At 36.9% G+C, this 16,644-nt stretch overlaps 1 pseudogene; it reads right to left on the reverse strand.

The window, feature by feature from the left end:
- Nucleotides 1-1,529: 1,529 nt before the first annotated feature.
- On the reverse strand, nucleotides 1,530-5,996 carry LOC121788888 (annotated as a pseudogene).
- Nucleotides 5,997-16,644: the final 10,648 nt, after the last annotated feature.

Consider the following 16,644-nt stretch of genomic DNA (forward strand, 5'->3'; position numbering starts at 1 on the left):
GTTGCAGATGCTCTAACAATACTTTATTTACTTTTTCTCTCTATCTCTCTTTTACTTTCGGGATGAAGGGAGTATTATTTTAGGACAAAGGAAATATACACGTATGTAATGGAAGGACCAATTATATCATTTTCAGGTATGTTTTAGTTCTTAATCATTTAATTAAATTAATTTATCCGACCTTATTAAGAGATCAAATTATCTCAATTAGAAGAAGAAAAAATGAAAAACACATTAAAAGCGGAAACTATGCTTCATGGTTGTCTTGGCGCCACGGCAGCTTAGCAAAACTACATTGTGAATGAACTCTTAGATATTGTAAATAACTTTCTGAGGACTTTTCAACATCTAATAGATCATGGGGCTAATGTTCTGTCCCCAAACTAAAACCAAGTTCGCTTAAATAATGAAGCAAATAATGTTGTAGTGAATGTTGATATTGTAGCAACGATGATGATGATGACAATGAAGCCCTTAGGCGAGATGCTAGGTCCGTGCTCTGTCAAAGCAATTTCTGCTTTAAGCTTAAATAAACCACACTATTTTCCTTAGGTACTGTGTTCGTTGAGTCTCATTTCAGTGGTGTTTCTAGAGTCATTCCTAATTTTCTCTCCTACATACGATATATGTAGAGAATTTAGTATAGTATATGTTACTTTTGTGCCATGCCCTATCTTGTGCTTCTTGTTCAAATGTATCAAAGATTGTTATATGCAGTAAGTTTTACACTATAAATTTCTGATCAAATCGAATTTCTTGGATAAACTCATATCTCAGCATGCATTTATGTATGTGATCATTTATTTGGCTTTCTCTACTCACCTGCACCAGTATCTTGTTAGGTAGGATGTATATAATTGATGCTAGCGGGCCGGCAAGGCACTATGGAAGATGCAGAATACAGGGGTAAACTCTCTACTTTTATCATTTGCTTCCGTGCTTCTCTTTCCATCTCTCGCTCAACGTTAAAAAACATCATCAATGTAAGATATATCTCTACGTTTTAATCAACTGAAGATTCTAGAATTGCAGAAATCTTTTGAAGAGACGGGTGGAATCCATTGAAAAGGCTAAAGCTAGCAAGGATAACTCAAATTGAGCATATCTCAAGTCTGATATTTCAGCACCAGTCTGAGCGTGGTGTATAGATACAACAATTGCATACTGCAATTCTTTTTGTATGTATTGACCCTTGAGCCTTATATCAAATAACTCATCCTACTTCATTGCAGGACGCACGAACATGGTTTTGTCTTTATGTTAGGAAGAAAGGTGGTGAAGTTTGGATATGTGAATATTGTAACGTAGACAGTTATGTCTATGAATGACTATGCTGGTTTACTTCTTATTAATACCACATAAAGACATCAATGAAGGTTAAAATCTCCATACAAAAACAACTTCAACGATACTTACAAAGTTACAAACATAGAAGTACCAAGACGAGGCACTTGCTTCATATATATCACAACCAACGAAACACTCTCTCATCTTATTCATCAAAGAATACAATCATGAAAAAATGGAAACATGAAAAACTGGGGTCTATCTATGAAAACGAAGAAACTAGACTAAATACATTGGCCAAAAAGATCTTGATATGATGATACTAACAATATCGGAAAAGTAGAATGCTATGCAAAAGGATTGCCCCCGGTGGATGAAACAGGGCCTTGAGCAGGGCTGCTCCTGCAGGAACACGCCAACTAATTACGGTTGGAGAAAATGAAGAAAAAAAAGAGGCCCATCTACTAGAGCTGGTGTAGCAATGAGTTGTTTCATGGACTACTACTAGATTAAGACATGATTCACAAAAAAATTACTCCATAATTACTTCATCAAAACCTTGCTCCTTTTAATTCTCTCACAATTTTATCCATGTGGTAAGAAGGAGACACAAATAGATTGATTGAGCAAAAGCCTAATATGACATTAAAGAACTTACGGTATGTGGGTGGTTGGCACTTGCCCGACTATATACCCCAAAGAGCCTGCTGAAAAAGCAGAGGTTTGGTGTGATGTACAGTCAGAAAGGAAGTTTTAAAATAACAATGCAAAAGAAATGAGAATACCATTTGGAGGGTCAAATGCAACGGCACCAGGGGTATATGGAACTGTATTTTGGGGAAACCAGGATTCATTCACATCATTAACATAAGTAGCCAGTCCCTGATTACTCGGGAGAGCTGCTTCCAACGAGCTCATGTCCCAGAATTGAGTCTAAATACACGTCATACAGTCAGAATCCTTGAGAGCATGCAGAACCACTAGAAAAGAAAACAAGAAATAGAACATACCATATTAGTTGGTGCCAAGTCTGCATCACAGGGAAAATCAAATGGATTTCCAGGCTTATGGGCAGTTGCAACTGGATGTGCTCCATCCTAAAATATCGGTTGCAAAAGAGCAGCAAGAAACAAAATGAGTTCAGATAAAAACGAATGTCCATTGAGACTATCAGACATAAGAAAGAGAGAGAATTAAATCAACCTCGGGAACAAAGGAGAAACTCTGCAATGCCATACTCGAATGCAGAGATACACTAGTTGAAGGAGGTTGGATCCCATATGAAGTTCTAAAATTTCCATCGTTTGGCAGAACCTGCAGGATATATTTTGCAAATAAGCCCAAGAAGAGAATCAGTTACATCAAAAGTGCAAGGGACACCAACCTCATACACACCACTGCCAAGAGATCTATTATCATTTGAAACATATAGAGCTGGAGCTTGACCTATATCGTCTAGTTTGTATTCAACTGGTCGTTTTCCAGTAGAATCATCGAATGCATTCCATTCCTGCAGCATATAAAAAGTAGTAAAAACTCGATAAACTTGAATTTTACAACTTCACATCCTTTATCACCTTGTACGAATAATGCTAACCTGAGTGTTATTTGTGGTGGTTTCGGCATTTTGCAGGTTGTCCTGCCAGAGTGCATGCGTCACCGCACTATGTTCAAGACTTGGTGGATCCTTTTGATTAGATGCACAATGATCAAGTGAGAAGGGTTAAAAACTAGCAGATTATTTCCATCAGAAGATGGCACAGCAGCAGGGATAGAATTTGCACTGCCCATAATCAATGAGTTCTGAGATACATCAAAAGTTGCCCATGCTCCTTTCTGTGCCATCACCACGTCAGAAGTCATGCCACCGAAGCCAGCAATTGGTTGTTGCTGAGGCAGCCCCGTGAATTCTAATGGTGGAGGTCGTAGAGTTTCTGATGGTTGCTGCTCTGTGAGAGTTGGAGCTGAAGATATAGGAGATTGCTGAAACAAATCAAGGGGTTGGGGCAAAAATGTCTCTGGTGACTGCGAATTGCAAACAGTTTTAGAAGAAGTGGTGTTTTGTGGAGATAATAGTTCATTGAAGAGGTCCAAACCATTGAAGCTACTGGATGCTGAAGATTGAGGAAGAGAGGGAAGTGGTGAAGATTTTTCTTGGGATGTCCCAACAGACTGTTGGGCGTCAGCAGCAGCCACTGAGTTTACAGATTTGAAGGACATGGAATCAAATGATCCGATACTTCCCAAAGATGAAGTTCTCTGCACATAAGAATACTGGAATCAAGGACTGAGTTAACTAAAACTGCGCTGTCAATTTACATAAGATATCAGTGACAGGGACACACTAAAGTGAAGGGAGACTCTCCTACTAGAATGTCATAATTCCGTCTGATGCATTTCTTACCTGTGGATGCCCGACTCTCCTACTTCCACCATGTGCTTTTGAACTATGTAAAAACGTGTGATTCCCGTGCACCTCATTTGTGAAATTACTTAAAGTCTCGCTTTCACTGAAGGGGCTCCAGGTTTCTCTCTGAGGTGAGAGCACATCAGATCTGAATGGATCGCCTCCACTAGAGACAGAATAATCTGAAACTCTAGGCCATGATCCCTCATTTGCAAACCTCTCATCATATGCTTGATCACTAGATTGACCAGGACTCGAGAAACTAGACAACTTCCCATCGTAAAGACCGCGGTCTGAACCGGGCTTTCTGCCAAGTGAAGGTATGGGCTTCCCATAACGCCTTTCTTCATATTGAAAATCATAAGGTGGACTTTGAGAGAAAGAATGATAAGAGCTTGCTCGCCTCGTCTCATCTTCATGGCTTCTTATGGTCTGACAAATCAATTAATCATTATTCAACTTTGATGTCACATACTTATAGATGATACTCTAAATATAATATTGAGTGTTTTGGTATCATTCTCATCGAAAGGTCCAACCTGTGGTTCTCTCGGAGGCTTATCAGGCATCTTTTCAATAGCATATCTCTTGTCCACATAAACATGCTTTATAAACTCACGAACTCTATCAGGATTGCTGCAAGAACAAAATGTACATGTAAGAATATTTTCTTTCCTGTAAAAGACATGAAAAATAAAGTATTAGAACTCGAACCTATTATCTGGAAGCCTCTGGCTTTGTGGGTCCCAGGCCTTCAAAAATATCTCCCGCGCACGCTGGAATAACAATTAGCATGACTAAAATCCAGGGTAACATTAGAACAGGGTAAAAGATCTAAAGGCACATTTACCTGATTTCCACCTTTCTGAAGTTCATCCACTTCTTGAGAAGTAAACTTAGCCATGGAAACAGACTTAACACGATGAGTGAACTCACGGCTGCAACTCAAACATACTGATTTGTCAATATGAATCTAGAACCGAAAGAGCATGCACCATCAAAGATACAGGAGAAATAAGAGTTTCAATATTACATAAGAAATTGACAAGCATGGTACATGCTTGCTTTGAAACGCAGTCAACAAAAAACCCAAAACGCGCAGGCCTAATATCAATTATCAACTATCTTGTTTTGTTGTCTCAAAGTACAATCTGTTTCTGATCACAGTATACTAGTTCATGCTGCAGACTAGAGAGTAATGGATCCACAAGTAAAGTAGCTTGAATTTATTTTCCAATCTATACATCAAATTTTACAAAAGGTATCTCCCCAAAATCTCAATTTCTTGAAGTCCAAGAGAAAAATAACTATATTTTAGAAGCACCACAACATTAGTTAAAAGGTTCGAACTCTTTTAAACCTGCATTTAAATCAAAAGCTGCACCTTGAACTATTAAGCATCGTTACCATCTATAGTTTATAGGAACATAAAGAAAACTTGGCTGAAAAGACAAATACTCACTGCACTCCACTGCATGGCATACATATAAATGTCCAAAAGTTCGTGCACACATATTGGGGAGCCTGCAGCCACAAAAATTGAAAAAAATCTCTCAAGAGATTGAATTTCAAACCAGGATATGAAAAACCAAACCAGAATGTTTAGCTTCATGGAAGCTCAAGATTACCAGCTTCTCACAGATAAAATTCTTGATTAAAAAAACTTGATAATCTAAAGACTCCAATTAAAAGTACAATCGAATGAAAAGCTGGAAATCAACTAAACCAAGATAACATCTGCACTCACCAATTTAAAAAAGGAAAACGAATAAATCGCAAGTGAATAAAATCATAACTAGAATAAGATTTATCCTTAAAAGAAACTAGCTTCATGTAAGCACAATAGTCCCAACTTCTCACTAACTGAAAATTGTTGGAAAAGAAGAAAATAAAAAATGAAATCTTTGAAGATTCCAATGCCCCCATCACATTCAATTGAAAGCTGGTAATCACTGAAAACCTTTCACAGCCAATTCACCACACAGCTTAAACTAATAAGCGAGCTCTAATTAAAGAAACAAGTGGTGCTATAAATTCACCAAATACTGCATTAAGGCACGCATTTCTATCGAAAAAAAATCAGTGATGCGAAAGAAGATTAGAGTACCAAGCTGTTGCAGTTGATGCATCGGCGATTGGGAGGGAGCTTCATCAAACCCCTGATAATTTTCTCGTTTCTCACCTCCTCCCTTTTGCTTCCCATTTCGCGATAATCTTCAAATCGCAACGCGTAAACTATAAATCAAGTAATCAATGAAAATATTGAGATGAATATGGTTGATTGAAATTTTAAAGGAAAAATTTAGGGTTTTTGGATTTGTTTTCTTCTTCCTATCTTCAAAATTGAGAGAGCGTTACTTCGAATCGAATCAGCTCCCTCTCTGAGTCTCTGTTTGAGAGAGGCTTCAGTTATGATTGATGTATAATTATTGGCTTATTGCCGTTAGGAAACACTAACGCCAGAATCTTTCCAGGGGTGCAGCGTTTAATGTAGCCGTGGTTCAGTTTGGAAAAAGGAGAATCGCCCTGGCTATATAAAATAAAGTGTGGATTGTTGATTCACTACAGTGTTTGGAATGTTTGGGTGGCTACTTTATTTCACAACATGGAAATACAATAAATAGTACTAACACTTATTATTGTCAGCATATTTCAAGACAAAAAGCAACTATTCGATTATCTCCTTATTTTGGTAGTGCGACTATTTTTGAAGAGTATAATTATAATTTCGCCAAAGAAATATGTTGGGTGTGAGCTGACATTTTGTGAGTATAAAAATATGGCCTAGCCCACCCAAAATCTAGCTGGATGAACTCATATTTGCCAAACTCTAACACATGTATGAGTAATGAGTTATGCAGCAATTTGTGCACATTTTTGTAGGGTGTCATTTTGTGTGCCAATCTATCTACTTTGTTAAACGCCTATATAATTTCTTTGCTTATTGGTTGTGGTTAAACGTGACATATCCCTAACTCTTTTGTAGGATGTTTGGGAACTTAACCCTGGTTGGTCTTCCTTATGAACTTGATTTAAACTTGTCACAATTAATCTACTAGTATAATTTTTTCCTTTTCAATTTTAATGCATTATTCTATCTTTAAACACTTTCATTATTCTCATATCTTATTGGTATTTAAATTGATGTTATTTGTTTTCTAAATAAAGTGTGGCGGACTTTGGTACTATAATTTAAAATGCTTACGTGACAAATGAAAAATGGATTATGGCGGACTTTGGAGGCGGGTTTTGAGGGCACTATTATTATGGAGGCCCTTTAACTTTGCAATCACAACAATGTAATGAATTGTTATGCGAATTAAATGCATAAATCCAATTCCAAATTATAATTATATCTAAACCTTTTATGATTGAGAATATATTTGTGAAACATATTTAATGATGTTAGCATATTTTTCTCTCTCCATTAAAAAAAACAAACATGCATTATAGATTTAGCTTTTTCACAAGAATAATTAATGATAGCACCCGCTAAATTATACTCCTACGATATGATTCTGCGTGCATCATGTTTGTATTAGAGAATATGAAAATGATTTAGAGACATAATGGCAATGCCATAATGAGGGTTAAATGGTAATTTTATTTTACATTTTATTTTTAATTGAACTTATATTTTTTTTATGTACTTTGTTGCCCTTGTATTTATATATGAAATAGTATTCATTAAGATCTTGATAAGGTTAATTTGATTATGGAAGTAATTGGGATCCACAACTTTTGGCATTGACCATACGTTTAAGTTCTAAATTTTTTCCGCATATTCCCTTTTTTTTATAATTTGCTGAAATTATACCATTTTTGTGTTAAAAATGAAAAATATAATAGTAAAATAATCAATTTTAAAATATTAAAAATTCCAATGCTTTAATAATTTTATAAAAATATAAAATTTAATACTTCCATTTTTGTAACATTTATTTTGGTTCGTCTACTTGAAAAATAATCACACATGTTTAACTTGTTTGTTTAATATTATAAGGCTATAAAGTTGATATTTTTTTTCTTTTTCTTTCTAAAATCTTGGAGTTCTTAGCTCACTTTACTATGGCATGCAACAAATTAAATTGATATATGCTATACTAATAGTAATTGAGTATGATTTTAATTTAAAGAAATGTTTTTAAAAATTATTTAGAAAATTTAATTCATTCAATTCTTAATTTTTGGATAATTACAGTCAAACCAAGAATTAAAAAAAAAAAAAAAAAACATGTTTCTAACTTATCTATTTAATATTTTAAAGCTGTATATTTTATATTTGCTTTGTAAAATATTAGAACCCTTAGCTTTATGCACTGTACCATGAAACAAGTTAAACATGATATATGATATACAGATTATAATTGAGTTTACGATTTTGATTTAACTCAATTCACCTTATCACAAAACAAATTAAAATTTGATTACTGATACTAATTAAGTTTACGATTTTGATTTAAGAATTTTACATTTTTATTTTGATTCTTTACTTTCAAATTTTTAATTCTTTAAAGTCTTCATTTTGGAACGTTCTTGTCTAACCTAGATAAAAAAATTATATGTTCCTAACTTATCTATTATTATTCTACAAGTATATATTTAATAGTTTCTCTTTTGATTTGTAAAATATTGGAGTTCTTAACTAGATTCACTGTATCAAGAAAAATTAAATTGATACTATATCATAACAATTGGGTTTAAGATTTTAATTTTTCATTATTTTTATTTTAATTATTTATTGTTAATGCTAATATTGACCACTATTAATATTTTCCTTTTTTATTAAACATTAAAATTTTACTATATCATGTACTAGTAACAAATTGGAGTATGCAGTTTTGATTTTAAAATTAATTGAGATGCAGTGTTGATTTTAATAATAATTGATTATGCAATTTTGATTTTAAATTTTTCGTAATTTAATATTAATGATTTTTTCTAATTAATATTAGTATTAAATTAACATGACACAAATGGTATATAACCTATGATTTTTTTAAATGCGTTTATTACTTCTACTTTGATATATGCATGATTTTAGTTTATCTCTAATTAATGAATCATTTGTATAATGATATTTATTTGATTTAGCTTTCCTTAAGTAGATATTTATCCGTTTAATATGACATTAGGGTAAATTAGTCACAATATAAAATATATTTATGAAAACAAAACATAAGGGGTGGGTATGGCATGAAGACATTATGTCTCTAAATTACTATCCTATAATACTAAAAGAAATTAATGGTAATAATAGAGGCCATGTGAGTACCGAGTCTCATAAACTATGAATGGTGATTGACCATGAGTCTATAAATAAACTAATCCCTTTCTCTCTCTAACGAATTTCTATAAGGTTACCTAATTGATATTGATTGAATGCATAGACTTCTTTTTGTAGTAGCATAATATCTATTGAGATTATATTCTACTCCATATCATGAAATTAAAGTAAACTATTTAAAACTTTAAAAAGGCAAACTAGTGAATTTTGACAACAAATTATTACTCCCTCCGTTCTTGAAATTTTGTCACATTTTTTCCATTTTCATTCGTAACACAAATTTGTCAAATTCCACTTTTACCATTTTTGGTAATAGCCTCATGTTCCACTAACTTATTTTCACTCACATTTTATTATAAAACTAATACTCCATCCGTTTCTTCATAGTTGAGGCAAAACTTTTCGGCACGAAGTTTAAGAAAGGGATATTGAATGTGTTAAATAAATAGATAAAAAAAGTAAGAGAGAGAAAAAAGTAGAGAGAATAAAGTAGAAAGTGAATAAAACAGAGAGAATAAAATAAGAGGGGTAAAGCAAGAAAGAGAAAAAGTTACTATATAGAGACATGACTCAACTATGAGGGAACTTCCTAAAATGAAAAAATGATTCAACTGTGAAGAAACAGAGGGAGTACTAGTTTAAAAGTAGGACACACCTCCTACTAATTTTTTCAACTCGCTTTTCATTATATTTCTTAAAACTTGTGTCCAGTCAATATGTGACAATATTTAAGGAACGGATTGAGTAGTACTACCTCCGTCCCCAAAAAATTATCCCACTTTGATCCGGCACGAGTTTTAAGAAATGTAATTGAAAGTGAGTTGAAAAAGTTAGTGGATTGTGAGACCTATTTTTATATATTATTTTTATAATAAAATGTGAGTATGAATGAGTTAGTGAAATATGAGGTCCACTATAAAAAATGAAATGAGATAAATTTTAGGGGATGAACGAAAATGGAAAACTGAGGTAAATTTTCAGGGACAGGAAGTAGTACTTCCTCCGTCCCGCACTACTCGCACATTTCCTTTTGGGCACGGAGATTAAGGAATGAGTGATAGATAAAGTCAACAATTACGGCTGTAGGTATAAATTGTTACTAAAAATGGAAAGAGTGCAAATAACTTGGGACGCCTAGAAAGGAAATAAGTGCAAGTAGTGCGGGACGAAGGGAGTATATTGTAGTAATAAGTGTTAATTAAAATTTGAAAGATGTAAGATATATAAAAAAACGATTGTGACAGGGCTTTCAAAAGAGTGACTTTTCAATTTTGGAGGTTGTGCAGTGGAGGCGATGTGATGGGAGTGAGTAGATTTATTTTGTTTTTGTGGAGTATTATTTTATTTTTTGTACTTGTTCCTTATTTTGAGACAAAATATAGAAGTATATTCAACTAATATAGAAGTATTCAACTGTTCTCACTCCAAATTTCCCTCCATTCCGACGCTTCGCCTCCCTCACTCCATCATATCCTCCATTCGTCGCTTCGCCTCTCTCATCACTCTCACTTCGCACGTCCGCCTCGCCGTTATCTCTCTCTCTCCTCTCACACGTGGTCTATCTCTCGTCTCACTATTCGCCGTCAAACGGCAGCAAGCAACGAAATTTGGTTGTTTTTGCGGTTTTAAATCATCATCAACGGAATGCCTCCAAAAAAAAGAGGCCGAAAATCCGGCTCGTCTTCGGGAGGGAGAGGGTCCGCATCCGGCTCCGGCACTCGGTACGACTCGTCGACATACCACCGGAGACATGGAACCTACGTCCTCCAGGCGGGTTTTTTCTTTTTTTGTTCTAGACCACGATTGTCATTCCTCGAGTGTACTGGACTTTTTTTTTGTTCCGGCTTTGGGAGAGACGCATGACCCTTATGCGTCACCTTTTAATATAACACATGACGATTATGCGTCTTTGTGCAAATCACCCGGTCGGGTGTTTTGCCACTAGAGGAATGACAATTGTGTTCTAGAACAAAAAAAGAAAAATCCCTCCTCCAGGCAGAAACAACTTCCACCCGAAGCATGAATACGGTAATTTTGTTTCCTTGCATTGTCCGATTTCGTACTATATAGGCCAAAAACTTGATTTTTAGGGTTTACTCTCTAGTTAGGGTTGAATATGGAGGATTTTGGTAAAATATAGGGTCTAGACATTGTTGATGTTTTTGTGTTGGATGATTTTTAACGATAATGTTAATTTGAATTTCATACAGCTAATAGGCCAGATAGGTTTAGTTTGGCCATTCACCATGGTGGTCTTTTTGCGAAGGATGAGTATGTTGAGGGGCGATTGAACTATGTGGATGAATGTAGTATCTTGCAGTTCGATCAGATGGAATTGGCATCGGTAATGGTGAGATTAGGGTATCGTAGAGAGATGATTTGTGAATTCTATTACTGTCATCCGGCCCACAATCATGCATGCCATGGCAAGGAAGTTGGTCATCCACTTTCGCCTTTCCTCGACGAGGAACACTTAACACGATTTTTGCATTTGGCTACCAAGCTTGAGAAGCTGATACATGTGTATGTTATTGAGACCACGGTGGCAGAAGCAAAAGCACGGCATGAGAGGGACCAAATGGAATATTTGAAGGATTATATCAATCCTAAGTCCAAGGTTGTGATTGAAGTAATTGACGAGCCTCCAATGGTTATACCGAAACAAAAGCCGGGAAAGAAGACGAAGGTGAATGGAGACATACCTTTGCTTGGATGGTATGAACGGGACATTGAGTTTGAACTATAACTTGAAGATAGTTTGGTTAAAGAACGTGAGAAGTAGGCCAGCATGATGTGTTGGCACAAACACACTCTGTTTCTGAAGCTTCAGTATATGTTGAAGCCGACTTGGAAAGAGCCCCACCACAAGTAGGCCATCGGCATCGATCCGAACAATGGATGGTGGCCCATTGCTTGGGCAGTTGCTGAATCGGAAGGCTACGAACGGTGGAAATTGTTTCTGGAATTCCTTGACGACGACTTGGATATATCAGCAAACCCTCCTCGATATGTATTTATGTCAGTCAGATCAGCAAAAGGTACAAAATTTACATGGCCTGCACATACTTTAATACAATGTTATATTTCTTCAAAAATTAACAATACTTTGTTTATAGGGTTTGGGGATGATCATTGGTCAGAAATATCCCCAAAGCGATTTTGTGTGCAGCATATGTATAATAATTTCAAAAAGAGATTTTCCGGAGACATATTGAAGAAAAAGGATGTGGGGGATTTCATCCAGCACAAAAGTCGAGGAGTATGAGCAGAATGTGGATGCGTTGCGAGTGTTCAACCCAGCTACACACAATCATCTGCTCGGTGTGGCCCCGAAGGAAAAATGGGTTAAAGCCTTCTTCTCCGAGCACACAAAATGCGACACACAGGTGAAGTACTAGTAATCTTAAACTATTGTTATATATGAGAAAAGATATGCTGCGCTCCTTAAATGAGCGATAGATGAGCGACACTGCCACATCACCAATCTATTCCTTTCTTTTCTTTTTTTATCTAGGCCGCGTCATTTCATTTCTTTCCTTCGTTATTTTTTCCTTTTTTCTTCTCTTTCTTGTGTGTTGATGTTTATTTACTGAGGAATTTTTAAGTTTCCCACTTGTCCTCTTCACCCACCTGCTGCACGTCTCATTCATCTTATCAGTTTGAATTTAGTTTCTCTCTCATACATGATCATTGATGTAGTTCTTTTTTAAACTAAATTTCCTATTAAGCTCACATCTACTGCTCTTATGCTGATTTTTATAGGATTTCTGTTTCTTTTTTTCATTCCCGCCTGGCGCCAGCCCGCCTATTCTTCATATCTGACCACGCCAATAATGTTCTTCGTGTTTCTACAATTATTTTAATTATTATTTTTAAATTTAGATTTCTCAACCTCTCAATTCTATATTACTCTTTCTCTATTTCCTCTAAAAGAAAATTTATAGTTATTCTCACTATCTATGAAAATTTGGAGGCTAATAAGTAGCAGCCAGTTATATATATGGATGGAGGTGATTGATGAGAATGTGTGCAAAATTGTGCAGCTAAACAACACGTCTGAGACATTTAACTCCAAGATCGTACTTGCTCGTGAAAAGGGCATAATAACAATGCTGGAGGAAATCCAAACACAACAAATGGAGCGCATACAGATTAGAGGGCAATGGGTGAAGAAGTACGACTTTCCAGTACCTCCTGCGATAAAGGAAATCATCGAGAAGGCAGCTTCTGATTCTACCTCTTGGAGATCGTTGTGGAATGGTGATAACGAGTTCCAAGTGTCAGGTCCAAGAGGTCAATTTGTGGTCAATTTGCGGGTGAGGACATGCAGGTATAGATGTTGGCAGCTAAGTGGTATCCCTTGCGTGCATGCGACAACCACTATTACGAAGAATCGGCAATCTATTACTGATTATGTATCAGAATATTACTCTAGGATCCGCATGCCAGCCTTATACGAGCATGTCTTGTATCCTATCAACGGGATGGAATGTTGGCCTAAAACTTCAAAAGTTGGCTTCGAGATGGACCCCCCAAACACAAAACGGCAGCGTGGGCGCCCAAGGAAGATTTGGAGAGAACAACCGAATCAGGTACTTTGTAGTGAATGCTTCAAAAGAGGCTTAAGAATTGCATGCAATATAATCATGTTTGAGCATGAGATGATGACAGGTATGTTTGCACGATAACGGTGTAGAAGAACTTCTACGAGCAACCGCGATTACATACAGAGAGAAAAAAAAGAGAACTACCTTCTGAAGATGAATGGTTATTTAGAGCATCCGCAGCGGTAAAGTGGCGTCCGTCCGTCCGTGCCAGCGGTGCGACACCGCTTGCTCGCCGCTGGCGCGGCGCTGCTTGATGCATCGAGCATGTCCGTGCCAGCGAGCAGCCTACGTGTCAACACCTGATTGGCCAACGGCAATGCCGTTGGCAATTTTCTTTTTTTTAATAAAAAAATGGATTTTAATTAAAAAATTCGATTAAAAATAAAAAAATATTTTCCCAGTTTCCAAAAAATTATATACGTTTTCTCTTCACTTTTAATTATTTATTTTTTAATTTTTTCCCCTAAAAATATACATTTTCATCTATAAATACCCCCACTTCCACACAAAAATTTCACACCACACTACACAATTCTCATCTAAATTCTCTCATTTTCATTCTTACAATTCTCAATCTTTCTTTTACTCTTACAACAAAAAATGTCCGGCACAGGCGATCATCCTCCGACTCCCGCGGTTGGAACCATGAATGGTTCGGCTCACAACCATTTCCTAGTCCGGAAACAAAATTTTCAGCCCCTCCTCAAACCCAAAGTTCGCAAGCTCCGGGTGGCTGTCGGTCTTACCCGATGGACGACCAAGATGCCCCCGATGGGCAATACGGGTGGGCACCCAAATCACTCGTACCTAGAGCGGGAGGGAGCGGCGACTCTCAAACTCCTCATCTTCATACTCATGGTGTCCGCACCCCGTACACTCCGGGGGAGATGGATTAATTATTCAAAGCGTTTTTGTCTATCTCCGAAGATCCGGTGATTGGCACGAACTAATCTGGGAACCATTTTTTGTGGCGCGTCTATCGTCGACGGCTAACCTCCGTCGCACCGCGACTCCATCCGCCTCCTTTTGAGCCACCTCAACCCCCACTAACTCGTTGTGGGGGGTTTTGACCCAACTCAATTTGGCCGATAGGTCAACTATGACCCCCGAGCAACTTCGATCACATGTGGCAATGATACGGGGTCTTCAAAGAACATTAGGGGTAGAGACGGATGAATAGTCTTCCACGGAGGTATTTTTTGCCTTTAATTATGTAATTTTTATTTTTTAGGAGTTTAATTATGTAATTTTTATTTTTAGGTGCTTCATTATGTAATTTTTAATTACTAGGATTTTAATTATGTAATTTTTATTTTATTTGTAATTTGTAATATTATTCCGGGTATTTTTAATGTATTTAAATTTTGTGGAAATGTTTTTATTTAAATTGAATAATAGAATGGTGAGACCTTGAGCTTGTCTTTGCGGAAGAGCATAGATGTGGGTGTTGTGCTCCTGCTTAAGAGTAGGGAGTAAAAGTGGGTCTGAGCCCATATATACTTGTTGGTAAGAGTACGGATGAGGTTGCTCTTAAATGGAAGGAGAGAGATATAGGAAAGAAAGTGGTAAAGTCATAGTTCTGCAAAAAGTAATGATCGTATAGTTCAAAAGTTCAAAATATCCTTAAACGTACCAAAATATTCCTTATGTAGTTCACGAAAATTAAAAATACTTCCTTGAAAATAGGGATTTAGTGGAGAGTGAGGTCGCGTTGTTAAAGAAAGGGAAGTTACTTTAAATATAAATAAGACTATTTCTATTTTTCATACTAAAATAGAAAGATTTTTTAATTTTATGGGACGGATAAGATTTTAATTTTATTGCGGAAAAAATGAACTGAATCAGTAGAACCATACGTTCTCAATGAACTGTATATCAATCACGTGACGTCCAGATCATAATAATTACAAAAGTTGTAAAATCTAAAATAAATTAATTATTCCGATTTAGTGATCAAGCTGTGTTTCGGCCGCAAATGAAGAAAAAAGTCCAGATACAATAGGCAAACCCAAATTTTAAAACAATACTCCTGTAATTTTATGATAAATAGGAGTCCACAATTAACATATTGAAATTATAGATATCAATGGATAATACAAAAACTTGTGGCACAGATAATTCGATAATCGATACTTCACAAATTACGGTCTAGCGAGGGGTATATCCCATCGGCCAATAGTACCCCATGTTGTACTGAGTTTCCGTTGGCCGTGAATCTCACTGCGGCCCCTCACCCCGACTCTCGTCATTAAACAAGTGTGACGATCGTAGAACGTTGATGTCGTTGTTCGATCCAGCGACACCAAATACGCATGCCAGATTCGCAAGCGGTAATCAGCAATGGCTTCCAAAATCATCGTGGGATGTCTGCCTTTGAAGCCAGAAGTGAACTGCCCCTTCCAAGCCACTGGACAGTTCCTCCACTCCCAGTGCATGCAATCGATGCTCCCCAACATCCCCGGAAAATGATGTGCAGTCCCGTGCATAGCAATCAATCTCTGGCAATCATCGGCCGATGGCTTCCGTAGATACTCCCCTTTGAAGATATCCTTGATCCCCCTGCAAAACTGCCTCAATGTCTGTAGTCCAGTCGTTTCGCCCATCTGTAGGTATTCATCGAACATGTCAGCGGGCCCGGCATAGGCAAGCTGTCTAATTGCCATCGTACACTTCTGGAAAGTCGACAAGCCGGGTCGGCCGGTGGCATCATATCGCAAGTTGAAGCACCTGAACCGCTGCGCCAAACACGTCGCTATATGGACGAAGAGATTTTTCGACATTCTGAATCGCCGACGGAAAACTTCTGGTGGATAACGGGCGTTGTCGTTGAAGTAGTCCTCCATCAACCTGCGGTCTGCCCCGACATGATCACGATCGAAAAATCGCCGATGATGGAATGGCCGGCCAACTGCCACCGCCGCCTCCGCCGCCTCTTCTGCCTCTTCCGCCGTTGCACCGCCGCAACAAGGTTTTGGAACTCTAGATCTACCGCTTGTTGGAATTGTTCATCGTCGGAATCCATAATTACAAGGTTAAATTGAAGTTGGAAGGGAAGA

This window comes from Salvia splendens, unplaced genomic scaffold (genome assembly GCF_004379255.2).
Source record: "Salvia splendens isolate huo1 unplaced genomic scaffold, SspV2 ctg1171, whole genome shotgun sequence".
In the NCBI taxonomy this organism is placed as follows: Eukaryota; Viridiplantae; Streptophyta; class Magnoliopsida; order Lamiales; family Lamiaceae; genus Salvia; species Salvia splendens.